Source organism: Chiloscyllium plagiosum, chromosome 4 (genome assembly GCF_004010195.1).
Source record: "Chiloscyllium plagiosum isolate BGI_BamShark_2017 chromosome 4, ASM401019v2, whole genome shotgun sequence".
Lineage (NCBI taxonomy): Eukaryota > Metazoa > Chordata > Chondrichthyes > Orectolobiformes > Hemiscylliidae > Chiloscyllium > Chiloscyllium plagiosum.
The window spans coordinates 33919038-33932347 of NC_057713.1; the positions used below are offsets into that span (position 1 = coordinate 33919038).

Here is a 13310-nt window from a genome sequence, read left to right on the forward strand (position 1 = left end):
TCCAACCCTGGCAACATCCTTGTAAATCTTTTCTGAACCCTTTCAAGTTTTACAACATCTTTCTGATAGGAAGGAGACCAGAATTGCACGCAATATTCCAACAGTGGCCTAACCAATGTCCTGTACAGCTGCAACATGACCTCCTGGCTCATATATTCAATGCTGTGACCAATAAAGGAAAGCAAACCAAATGCCACCTTTACTATCCTACTTATGTGCAATTCCACTCTTGAGAGACAGTGAATCTGCACTCCAGGGTCTCTTTGTTCAGCAACATTACCCTGAACCTTACCATTAAGTGTATAAGTTCTGCCCTGATTTGCCTTTCCAAAATGGAGCACCGCATATTTATCTAAATTAAATTCCATCTGCCACTCTTTGGCCCATCTGATCAAGATCCCATTGTACTCTGAGGTAATCTTCTTCGCTGTCCACCACAGCAATAATTTTGGTCTCACCTGCAAACTTACTAACCTAGTGTCTTTCAATCAGATGATCCTCATTCATCTAAACACTAATGAATAAAGGCTTAAACTGTTTAACCATTATTGGTAAAATAAAACCACGCCCTGCCAATCCACTAATGTAGATGATAAAGAATTGAAGTCCCCAGATATGATCCTTGTGGCATTCTATGAGTTACACATTTCCCAACTCTGTCTTCTGTGATTTGGAGATGCCGGTATTGGACTGGGGTGTACAAAGTTAAAAATCAAACAACACCAGGTTATAGTCCAACAGATTTAATTGGAAGCACTAGCTTTCAGAGCGCCGCTCCTTCATCAAGTGGTTGTGGAGGACACAATTGTAAGGCACAGAATTTATAGCAAAAGTTTACAGTGTGGTGTAACTGAAATAATACATTGAAAAATACCTTGATTGTCTGTTGAGTCTTTCATCTGTTCGAATACCATGATAATTTCGCTTCTTTCATTTTTTTTTAAAAAGTTGCATTCTCCGGTTAACTGTAACAATTGGTGTTAGCTAGGCAATATGTTGAAGGTGTTAGCCCCCCATGTTCTCTGTCTGTGCCATGATGTTTAGATTGATTCTAATCTAAAAAATGAGATAAGTGTTTTACATGAATTCATGCAGTTTTTGAGCAATGTAACTCTGCAAGTACAAATTCACCCCACAAACGTGTGTGTGTGTGTCTGTCTGTCTGTGAGGGTTGGGAGGGGGGGTTGGGTGTGTGTGTGTGTCTGTGCGCGCACGCCGCATAGGAGTCCCTGTGTGTAGTGCAATGGTGGTTACCTGTAGTGTGACATGAATTCAAGGTCCCGGTTGAGGCCCTCCTTATGGGTATGGAGCTTAGCTATCAGCCTCAGCTCGGCATTTTTTGCTGCTGCCTGTCCCAAAGTCCGCCTTGGAGGATGGTCATCTGAAGGTCCAAGGTCGAATGTCCTGGACCGCTGAAGTGTTCCCCAACTGGGAGGGAACACTCTTGTCTGTTGATTGTTGTGCGGTGCCCATTCATCTGTTGCTGTAGCCTTTGCTCGGTTTCCCCAATGTACCATACCTCAGGGCATCCTTGCCTGAAACGTATAAGATAGACAACATTGACTGAATCACATGAGTACCTGGTGGGAGGTATCCATGCCCACACTCTGACACATCTTGCAGTGCCTACTGTGATAGGGTTGTATGGAGTTGTCCTGAAAGCCGGGTTATTGTGCTACGAACAATAATCTGTTTGAGGTTTGGCAGTTGTTTAAAGGCAAGCAGTGGAGGTGTGGGGAAGGTCTTGGCGAGGTGCTCATCCTCATTGATAATGTGTTGCAGGTCACTAAGAACGTGGCGTAGTTTTTCAGCTCCTGGGAAGTACTGAACAACGAAGGGTACCCTGTCGGTTGCAGCACGTGTCTGTCTCCTGAAGAGGTCATTACAGTTCCTAGATGTGGCACGTCGGAACTGGCAGTCGATGAGTTGAGCATCGCACCCCATTCTTATGAGAGCATCCCTGAGTACTTCCAGGTGCCCGTCACATTCTTCCTCATTTGAGCAGATCCAGTGTACGCGTAGGGCTTGTCCATAGGGGCCGGCTGTTTTAATATGTTTTGGGTGGAAGCTGGAGAAGTGTAGCATTGTGAGGTTGTCTGTGGGTTTGCAGTAGAGTGTGATGCTGAGGTGTCCATCCTTGATGGAGATGCACGTGTCCAGGAATGAGACAGATAGTCGAGAGTAGTCCATGGTGAGTTTGATGGTGGGATGAAACTTGTTGATATCACCGTATAGTTACATTGTACTTTGCTCAAAAACTGCATGAATTCATGTAAAACTCTGTTATCTCACTTTTTAGATTAGAATCAATCTAAACATCATGGCACAGACAGAGAACATGGGGGGCTAACACCTTCAACATATTGTCTAGCTAATACCAATTGTTACAGTTAACCTGAAAATGCAACTTTTAAAAAAAGGTTGTGAGATTTACACATGAAAGAAGTGAAACTATCATGGTATTCGAACAGATGAAAAACTCAACAGACAATCAAGGTATTTTTCAATGTATAATTTGTTACATCACACTAAACTTTTGCCATATTCTGTGCCTTACAATTGTGTCCTCCACAACCACCTGATGAAAGAGCGGCGCTCCGAAAGCTTCCAATTAAATCTGTTGGACTATAACCTGGTGTTGTGTGATTTTTAACTGTCTTCTGTGTGTTTACAAAACCTCAATTGTGCTAAGGAGCTACCCCCAATACCATGAGCTTCTATCTTCTGCAATGAAAAGTGCATAGTTAGGATACACCAGCTCCTACATACTACAGTTGCAATGCTTCACCTGCCCATCTCTCTTTTATTTGATTAATTCATTTGGATGTTTATTATTTTAAGTGTGTATCCTAACTATGTACTTTTCAACTGTAATAATATCACCTAATTCAAAACACAAGACCAAATAAAAGAGAGACAGAAGAAGTAACCACCACTTACTGACCTGTTTTCCTGTGATTTCACACTTTAGGTCTGACAGGGAGGATCATTGTTCTGCCAGATTTTTATCTCCCACCACTGCTGATCTTCTCACTTAAGTTCACTCTCCTATTGTTAGGTTCTTTTTCCGAGGTTTCACACAGGAGATGCAATTTACACACACCAATTTCTGCAAACAGTTAAAGTTTATTAACACCTGTACAAGCTAGGTGACCCCCTTTGACCCTCTTCACTGGTGTGTGAAGTAGAGTCAAAGAGGGGCCCTGAACAAAGAAAACACATCCCCTTTCTGCAGGTCAGTTGGTCATGCTCACAGATACTCTGGCCACTCCATAGTCGCATGCCACTCAAGACAATCCTCAGTCACTTCCTCACAGCCATATGTTACCCCAGGTGCAATTGTAGCATGAGATCATCCTCAAAGATAATGTAATTGTAAATACCCTAATCCTGGGGACTTGTTATGCAAACGATTTCCTGACTCAGTGATTCACCAAGATAACGCAGGTGTGACATACCTAACTTCAGAGGATGGCTAGAATGCATTTCTGAATGGAAGAGATTGTACGATAGTTTGATTTGATAATAGTAGGGGTAGTAGTAGCAAATGACTGTCTAATTGGAGTGGGAGTCATTCACATTCCTGCATGACTGTCATCCCCACTCACTTCCAGAATGTTCACTCAGTGCAGTTTAACCTTTTAATATTACTATAATGTCCAAAAATATATTCCCATTTAATCTTTTAATATTGCATCAGTCTGCTTCACCACGATACTGACCTAATGTACACATCTCCCAGTCAAAGTAGAGAGTGCCGTCATTGATCTTACTATCTTTCTTATGCTAAGCTATCTATCCTCAGCTAGATGTTAGGGTGAATACACCTTTTTGCATTTGTCTCATCATGAGCATTGATAATTTTTAAAACCTTTATTAAACCTGCACTCCACTGGAAACTGATCTTTGGACAGAATCATAGAGGTTTGACAATGTGGGCTATCATGAGATTTGAGGCAGAATTGAACAAAAGGTCCGATGCGACCCGTAACAACATCAGGAACATTATGCTTCTAGGCAGCAGCATTTTCAAACTGGGGGGATAATTGCTTGTTAAATGTTTTTATGGACCAATTTGCTTCATTAACATCCAGCTTTCTATCTTACCAAGTGCACTGAACAAGCTCGACATCAATAAAACTTGACATGAAAACCAGAGTGGGTAATCAGTGCATTTAACTTGTCACTTGCACTGAAGGACCTCCATGTTGTTTATGACCAGCACATATTTAGATTAGATTATAGATTTAGATTAGATTACAGTGTGGAAACAGGCCCTTCGGCCCAACAAGTCCACACCGACCCGCCGAAGCGAAACCCACCCATACCCCTACATTTACCCCTTACCTAACACTACGGGCAATTTAGTATGGCCAATTCACCTGACCCTGCACATCTTTGGACTGTGGGAGGAAACCGGAGCACCCGGAGGAAACCCACGCAGACACGGGGAGAACGTGCAAACTCCACACAGTCAGTCGCCTGAGGCGGGAAATGAACCCGGGTCTCTGGCGCTGTGAGGCAACAGTGCTAACCACTGTGCCACCGTGCCGCCCATCAGAGCACCATCCATGTGGACCAGCTGCATGCACCCCATATCCATGGGCACTGCCATTTGGCATTTGCCAATCCCTCTTGACTATTAAGACACTTCTATCCATTTGCAAACCTTTTAGAGGCACAGATTTACACTGCAGAGCACACTGGTGTCTGGCATTGAAAAGCCACAACAAGGCACATTGTGCGGAGGAACAGGCACCTGGTTCAAGGATTTGACCAGGCTCCATCTCAGGGCTGCTTACTTGATGTCATAGTACTTGGTCACTTAGTACCTACCTCCATACCTTGTTTGTTCACCAGTGCCAAAGGCTAATAGTATTGCCACATTGACCTCATAGAGTCATACAACACAGAAACAGACATTTCAGTCCAACTTGTCCATGCCGACCAGGTTTCCTAAACAAGTCAAATTTGCCTGTGTTTGGCCCATATCTCTCTCCACCTTTCCCTAGTTGTAGAGGTCCTTTGTCCCAAATTGGTCCATACTGACCAAAATGTCCGTCAACTCTAACCCTATTTCCCTGCACTTGGCCCATACGCTTCTAAACCTTTTTTATCCATGTCCAAATGCCTTTTAAATGTTGTTAATGTATGCAACCACTTGTGCTGGCAGCTCCATATGCAAACCACCCTCCGGTCCCCTTTTATTCTTTCCCCTCTAACCTTAATCTGATGCCCTCTAGTCATTGATTTCCCAATCCAGGAAAAAAAAGACAGTGCATTCTCCCTACCACCAACCCCCACCATTCAGTCTCCAATGCTGTAAAGGTAAAGGTCCCAGCTTGTCTAACTTCTCCCAATAGATTAGACCATTGAGTCCTGGCAACATCCTTGTAAATTTCTTCTTCACTCTTTCCAGTTTAATAACATACTTCCTTGGTGACCAAAACTGAACACAATACTCCAAGTGCAACCCCACCAACATCCTGTACAACTGCAACATAATTTCCCAGCTTCTATACTCAATGCCCTGACTGATGAAGGCCACTGTGCCAAAAGCTCTTTATGCTGCCCTCTCTACCTGTGAGTGCACTTTCACAGAACCATTCTCCTGAACTGCAAGATCCCTCTGTTCTACTACACTCCTTAAGGTGCTACCATTTACCTTGAAACTCCTAGGAGAAAGTGAGGACTGCAGATGCTGGAGACCAGAGTTGAAAAATGTGGTGCTGGAAAAACATAGCAGGCCAGGCAGCCTCCGAGGAGCAGGAGAATCGACGTTTTGGGCATAAGCCCTTCTTCAGGAATGAGGCTGGTGTGCCAGGTGGGCTGAGATAAAAGGGGGGAGGCAATTTGGGGGAGGGGCACTGGGAATACAATAGGTGGAAGGAGATGAGGGTGAGGGTGAAAGACCGGAGAAGGTGTGGGGGCAGAGAGATCGGGAAGAAGATTGCGTGGCTGAACACTTTAACTCCCCCTCCCACTCCGCCAAGGACATGCAGGTCCTTGGCCTCCTCCATCGCTAGACTCAGCACCGCGTTCTTGACCTGCAATCTTCTGCCCGACCTCTTCGCCCACACCCCCTCTCCAGCCTATCACCCTCACCCTCACCTCCTTCCACCTATCGTATTCCCAATGCCCCTCCCCCAAATTCCCTCCCCCCTACCTTTTATCTCAGCCCGTCTGGCACATCAGCCTCATTCCTGAAGAAGGGCTTATGCCCGAAACGTCGATTCTCCTGCTCCTCGGATGCTGCCTGGCCTGCTGTGTTTTTCCAGCACCATATTTTTCAACCTTGAAACTCCTATCTTGATTTGACTTTCCAAAATGCAAGAGCTCACACTTATCTTTTTTAAACTCCATTTGCCATTTCTCAGCCCACTTCCCCAACTGATCAAGGTTCTGCTGCAATTTCTGATAAACTTTCTCACTGTCCACAATACCTTCTATTTTAGTGTCATCTGCAAACTTATTAATCACGCCTTGTACATTTGCATCCATATCATTGATTATAGATAACAAACAGCAATGTGCCCAGCACCGACCCCTGAGACACTAGTCACAGGCCTCCAGTCCAACAAGCATCCTTCCACTATTATCTTCTGCTTCTTACCATCAAGCCAAATATGTATCCAATTTACCAGCTTGTCCTGGATTCCTTGTGATCTAACCTTCCATAGCACCCTTATCAAAGGCCTCACTGAAATCCGTGTAGACTACTGCCCTGCCCTTGTCAACCTTCCTGGTCACTTCATCAAGGAACTCTAACAAATTTGTGAGGCATGATCTCCCACGCACAAAGCTATGCTGACTATTCCTAATCAAACCCTGTATTCTGCAATGTATGTATACATTATCTCAAACTTCTCCAGTAACTTACCCACCACAAATGTTAGGCTTACTGCTCTATATTTCTAGGATTTTCTTTGCAGACCTTCTTGAATCAGGGCATGCCACTCGCTACCCTCCAGTCTTCTGGGACCTTACCCATGGCTAACAATAATGCAAAAATATCAGCCAGAGCCTCCATAATTCCTTCTGTAGCATCTTGCAGTGTACTCGCATATATCTGGTCAGGTGCAAGTGATTTATCCACCTTCATACATTTTAATACATCTAGCACATTGTCTACTGTAATACAGACTATCCCCAAGATATGACCACTAACTTTCCCAAGTCTTAATGTCTTTCCCCATGGTAAACACAGAGGAGAAATACTCATTCAGGATCTCGCCCGTCTCTCTCGGTTCTACACATACACGTCCGTTTTGGTCCTTGAGGGGTCCTATTCTCTCTCTAGTTATTCTTTTTCCTTTAATATGCTTAAAGAACCTTTTTGGATTCACCTTAATCTTCTCAGCCAAGGCTATCTCAAGTCACCTCTTCTCCTTCCTGATTTCCTCCTTCAGTAAACTCCTGTATTCCCTATATATCTCCAGGGATACCCATGATTCTAGCTGGCAGTACCTGAGCCATACCTCCTTTTTTCTGGTCAAAGCCTCAATATCTCTTTTCATCCAGGGTTCCCTATTCCTGTCAACCTTGCCTTTTACCCTCACAAGAAAATATAGACATTGAACTCTAGCTATCTCACTTTTAAAGACCTCCCATTTTCTGGAGGTCCCTTTGCTTGCAAACAAACTACTCCAATCAATCCCTGCAAGATCCTGTCTAATTCCATAAAAATTTGTGTTGCCCCAATTTCGAACTTGAACCTGTTTTCGTCCCTCTCCATAACAATCTTAAAATTAATAGAACTATGGTCACTGGTCCTTGTCCAAATGTCTTTTAAATGTTTTAACTGTACCTGCCTCTACCATTTCCTCTGCCAATTGATCTGATGTATACACATGGCCATCAGTGTGAAAACGTTGCCCCTCAGCTCCCTTTTAAAATTTTCTCCTCTCACCTTAAACCTATACCCTTTAATTTTGAACAAAAGACTTTTGCTATTCACCTCATCTACGCCTCTCATGATTTTATGAACCCCCTAACTTCCTACACTCCAAAAGAAAAGGTCCACACTATCCAGAATGTGTCTATAACTCAAGCCCTCCAGTCTTCCTCTAACATCCTTGTAAGTGTTTTCTTGTAAACCCTTTCCAATTTACTAACATCCTCCTGTAGCAGAGCGATCAGAACTGTGTGTAGTACTCCAAAAGTGATCTCACCAATCTTCTGTACAGCTGTGACATGATGTCCCAACTCCTATACTCAGTGCTCTGGCCAACGAAAGCAAGCATGTCAAAGACCTCCTTCACTACCCTGTCTACCTGTGACACTACGCCATCTCATCAGCCACTGCTTTAACTGATGTGATTGTTTGCACAGCCACCCATACAGGCCACTTATCAATGTAGATCTATCCAGTGGTGGCTGGGTGTGGATCCTGATGAGTCCACCAAAACCTCAGTCTAATACTTACATTGTGCCAGCTGCCTGTGTGGCAAACACACTGCACTTCAACTCAATCATATGACTGTGGTGGAAACTAGTAGGGGATAGTCTTCAGTTTTCTTGACAGGGAGCCACTGTAAGCCTGAGCAGGTTGTGGAACTATCAGTCACTGGTACAGTCTGCACACGGTCCAAGTGCTTTTCCACTGTCAGTCACATGCTTTGAAGGCTGGTGCTCAGGTGATCTGTTCCAGAACAGTCTAGTGGTCAGTGGTCAGTCCTGTTTGGTCAACTCAAGCAATCTGAGGAATTATGTATTGTTAGTTGCAAATGCAATGGTCAAGGGTCTAGTCAGCCATTTCTAGGGGCTGCTTGTTGAAGTCATTCAGTGGCATCACTGCCTAAAGAAGTTGAGGAGTGAAGGCTAGTGGGAGAGGGTCGGACAGGCATTTTGTGAGGTGGGGGACAAGGATAGTAATGGGGAGGGAATACTCGAGGCGAATAGGGTGTAGTATATAGTGTAACATAGGGTATGGGAGAGTGTTTTAGTAGCAGTGATCACCGTCAATACCTCCAGAGGGGGAGCATTGAGGAGCAGGGTGACATCAAGGTGTAATGCTGGGGTTCAGTGATGAGAGAGTACACTTGTAGATTAGGTTCAATGTGTAGGTCTTCACATGGGGGAGTATGCATGGAAATTGGCTGTTGACTAGTATGAAAGGAGACTTGAAGGTTTTGAGCTTTTTTGAAAGAGTATCTGGCCACCAGGTGCAACCTAGTGCTGACTGCAATCCCTGCCATCACTTTCTATCCTTGAGCTGTGAAGTGGCACTAGAAAATGGCTGAGACAGTGTCACTTGATTGGCGAAAGCACAAGTCCATGTTCATTAGATGCTAGGACATTGAAAGAACAAACATATAAATTTGCAAATCTCATCTACAATTAATTTTCAAATATTTCACTCCCCATTTGCATGCTCATCAAAGGCACTTTACAGCCTGTCATTAGTGTTTGCAAATTGTTTTTCATGGCTAAACTTCAAAATGATTAAGTGCTTGTAAAGTACTTTGGGGCATCCTGTGAGCCTTCAATCCTTTAGGATGGAAGTGCTCGTTGTTTTGGAATCTGTTGTGTAAAAAACCCTTGGTAAATTTCTCCAGTAGTCTCGTAGGTATGCGTGTGGCTGAGTATTGGTAGTGGAGAGTGTGGATCCTTGTAGATGTAGTGCCAATCATGAGGGCTGTTTTGTCATGGCTGGTGTCAATTTTCACAAGTGTTGTTGCAGCTGCACTCATCCAGGCAAATGGGAACTATTCCATCACACTCCTGACTTCTGCATTGTAGGTGGTGAACAGGCTTTGGGAGCCTGGAGGTGAGTTGCTTGCTAGTCACAGTATTTACATGGCTGGTGCAGTTCACTTTCTGATCAACAGTAACCTGAAGGATAGTGGGGGAAGTTAAGTAATAGTAACAACTACTAAATGTCAAGGAATGATAGTTAGACTCTTTCTAGTTGGAGATGGTAAGTACCTGCATTTGTGTGGTGCAAATGTTGCTTGCCACTTTTCAGCCCAAACCTGAAAATTGTCCAGATGTTGCTGCCTTTGAACTGCTTCAGAATCTGAGGAGTATCAAATGGCTAAACATTGTGCAATCACCAGCAAGCATCCCTACTTCTGATTTTATGATGGAGGGTGAAATAACCGGTGATGATTGAGCAGTAGTCCCTGAGGAACTTCTGCAGAAGAACTGAGATTCATGTCCTCCAATAACTATAACCATATTCCTATATGCTAGGTATGGCTACAACCAGCAGAGAGTCTCCCCTTGATTCACATAGATTCCAGTTTTGCTAGGGCTCTTTGATACCACACTCAGTCAAATGCAGCCTGATGTCAAGGACAATCATTTTTACCCTCGGGAATTCAGCTGTTTTGTCTGTGTTTGAATCAACGTTGTAATAAGGTCAGGAGCTGAGTGGCCTTGGGAGAAGCCAAACTGGGCATCAGCAACCAGGTTATTGCTAAGTGCTGTTTGATAGCACTGTTGATGACACACTTCTTCATTTTACAGATTGAGAGTAGACTCATGTGATGGTAATTGGCCAGATTATATTCATCTTTGTGTGTATAGGACATATCTGAGCAATTTTTCACAGTGCTGCATAGATACCAGTGTTGTAGATGTACTGGAACAACTTGGCTAGGTGTGCTGAAAGGATACGAGTACATGGCTTTAGTACTATTGCCAGAATGTTGCCATGGCCCCCACATCCTTCGCAGTATGTAGTGCCACCAGCCTTTTTTAAAATATTATGTGGAGTAAATTGAATTGGTTGAAGACTGGCACCTGTGATGCTGCAGACCTCTGGGGGAGGCTGAGATGGATCATCCACTCAGCATTTCTGTCTGAAAACTGTTACAAATACTTTTCAATGTGATGTGACTACAGAAACTGGCCACTTAAACTGGTATTTTCATATATTGGCTTACAAGATGTGATAAATTTACAGGCATTTGGATCTTGAGGGTTGCATGGTTGCTCAGTGGTTAGCACTGCTGCCTCACAGCACCAGGGTCCCAAGTTCGATTCCAGCCTTGGACTGTCTGTGTGGAGTTTGCACATTCTCTCCATGTCTGCATGGTTTCCTCCGGGTGCTCCAGTTTCCTCCCACAATCCAAAGATGTGCAGGTCAGGTGAATTGGCCTTGCTAAATTGCCCATAGTGTTGGGTGCATTAGTCAGAGAGAAATGGGTCTGGGTGGGCTACTCTTTGGAGGGTCGGTGTGGACTTGTTGGGCTGAAGGGCCTGTTTCCACACTGTAGGGAGTCTAATCTAGTCTAATCTAGTACACATAGGACAATTCAGCACCTGGAAAGATGTCGTCGATCTGTTCTGCTCTATAAACCTCTTTATCTTAATCACTGATCCCTTCAAATATCCATCATCCAATTTTCTTTGCTACACCATCGATGTCCCAGAAACACATTTTCCATACTCTGTGTAATTATCTAAACAATCTGCAGTTCAGGTTTTTGGAAATATTAACAACATCATTGGTGTTTGATTTTCGCCATAGCTTCAAGTACCCTGCATAATATCTATCTTGAAACTTCCACAAGGACAATGTGCTCTTGGACTTTAGATATGAAGAGGAAAGATAGATGTTTAATAGACAATAGACAATAGGTGCAGGAGTAGGCCATTCTACCCTTCGACCCTGCAACACCATTCAATATGATCATGGCTGATCATCCTTAGTCAGTATCCTGTTCCTGCCTTACCTCCACAATCCTTGATTCCACAATCCTTGAGAGCTCTATCCAACTCTTTCTTAAATGAATCCAGAGATTGGGCCTCCACTGCCCTCTGGGGCAAAGCATTACACACAGCCAGCACTCTCTGGGTGAAGAAGTTTCTCCTCATCTCTGACCTAAATGGTCTACCCCGTATTTTTAAGCTGTGTCCTCTAGCTAATGTTATTACTAATACCATTAAATTAAAAACTGATAAGGTAACCAAAGGCATAATTAAAGAGATAGTGTGTAAGATGCAACAACACCTAGAATGGGAATAGTCCAAAAATGTTCAATCTTGGAGGGATGTGTAGGACTGGAGTAGATTGCAAAAAGAGCCTCTGGATGAAATTATAAATTGTGGGAATTGTGATATTGTTACTGCGCCAGGAGAAATCAGCATGTATTAGGTAGTGGGTGAGTTGAAGTTTATACTGGGATAGCTGACTTAAAAGGAATTTGAGAAGTAGGGTTGGTAGGTTCTGTAGCTATGGATGTTGCAGAGAAAATGCTATGGATACTATGATTAGATGGAGTTCTGCTGATGGACAACATGCGCTGTTTGAAGGCCAAGTATTAATACTCATATAAAATGGAATTAAGTTAACTCTTGGCATCAATTTTACAGCGATTCTTAACCTTAATTTTCAAAGCTATAATTCCAATGTACTTTTGGGGTGGAGTTTGATTTAATTTGATCATGTAACGCAGATGATAATAAATTGGAGCCTCATTTACGTTTCTTAAGTTTTATTTCCATGACTTTCGGCGGATATACGGATAATTATAAAATAATCACGTTTTTGTGTAAACATGGTCTAAACCAGTGACATGCACATTGCGACTGAGGTTAAGGCTGTTTCCTACCCTCTTGTCATGTTTTAGCCTGATGTTAGATAGGAAGGTATTAAATACAACAAGATTTAACATTTCTTTTTTATAAGACAACAAGAAATGGAACAGGAGAAGGCTGTTCGGCCGCTCGAGCCTACTCTGCCATTCAGTAGGATCGTGGCTGATCTGACATTCCTCTCATCCATTTTCCTGTCTTTTTCCCGTCTTTTTCCCATAACCCTTGATTTCCCTACTGATCAAAAATCCATTTCAGCGTTCAATATACACAGGGACTCTGCCCTCGCAGCTCTCTATAGCAAGGAGTTTCAAAGATACTCAGCCTGCTGAGAGAAGAAATTCATCCACATCTCAGTCTTCATTCTGAGATTATGCCCTTTAGTCCAAGACTCTTCTATGATGAGGGGAGACATCCTCTCAGCATTTATCCTGTTAAGCCCTTTAAGAATCTTGTATGTTTCAATGAGATGACCGCTCATTCTTCTCAACTCCAGTGAATAGATTCCCAACCTGCTTAGCCTTTGCTCATTAGACAATCCTTTCATATGAGGGATCATCCTAGCGAACCTTGTTTGAATTTCCTCGAATGAAATTAGATATTTCCATAAATGCAGGAACCAAAACTGTTGACCAGAACCTTGCACAGTTGCAGTAAGACTTCCTCACTCTTCTATTCCAACCTTCTTGAAATAAGTGCCAACTTTCTATAAGCCTTCCTGATATCTGCTGTACCTATGTGCTAGCTCCCTGTATTTTATGCACAAG

The 13310-nt window shown here is 43.3% G+C and overlaps 1 protein-coding gene across 2 annotated transcripts in view; it reads left to right on the plus strand.

Annotated features, from left to right (window-relative positions):
* The window catches only part of snap47 (synaptosome associated protein 47), a 63433-nt gene that overhangs the window by 33327 nt on the left and 16796 nt on the right, over positions 1 to 13310 (plus strand). The gene's annotated exons all lie outside the window — the stretch shown is intronic.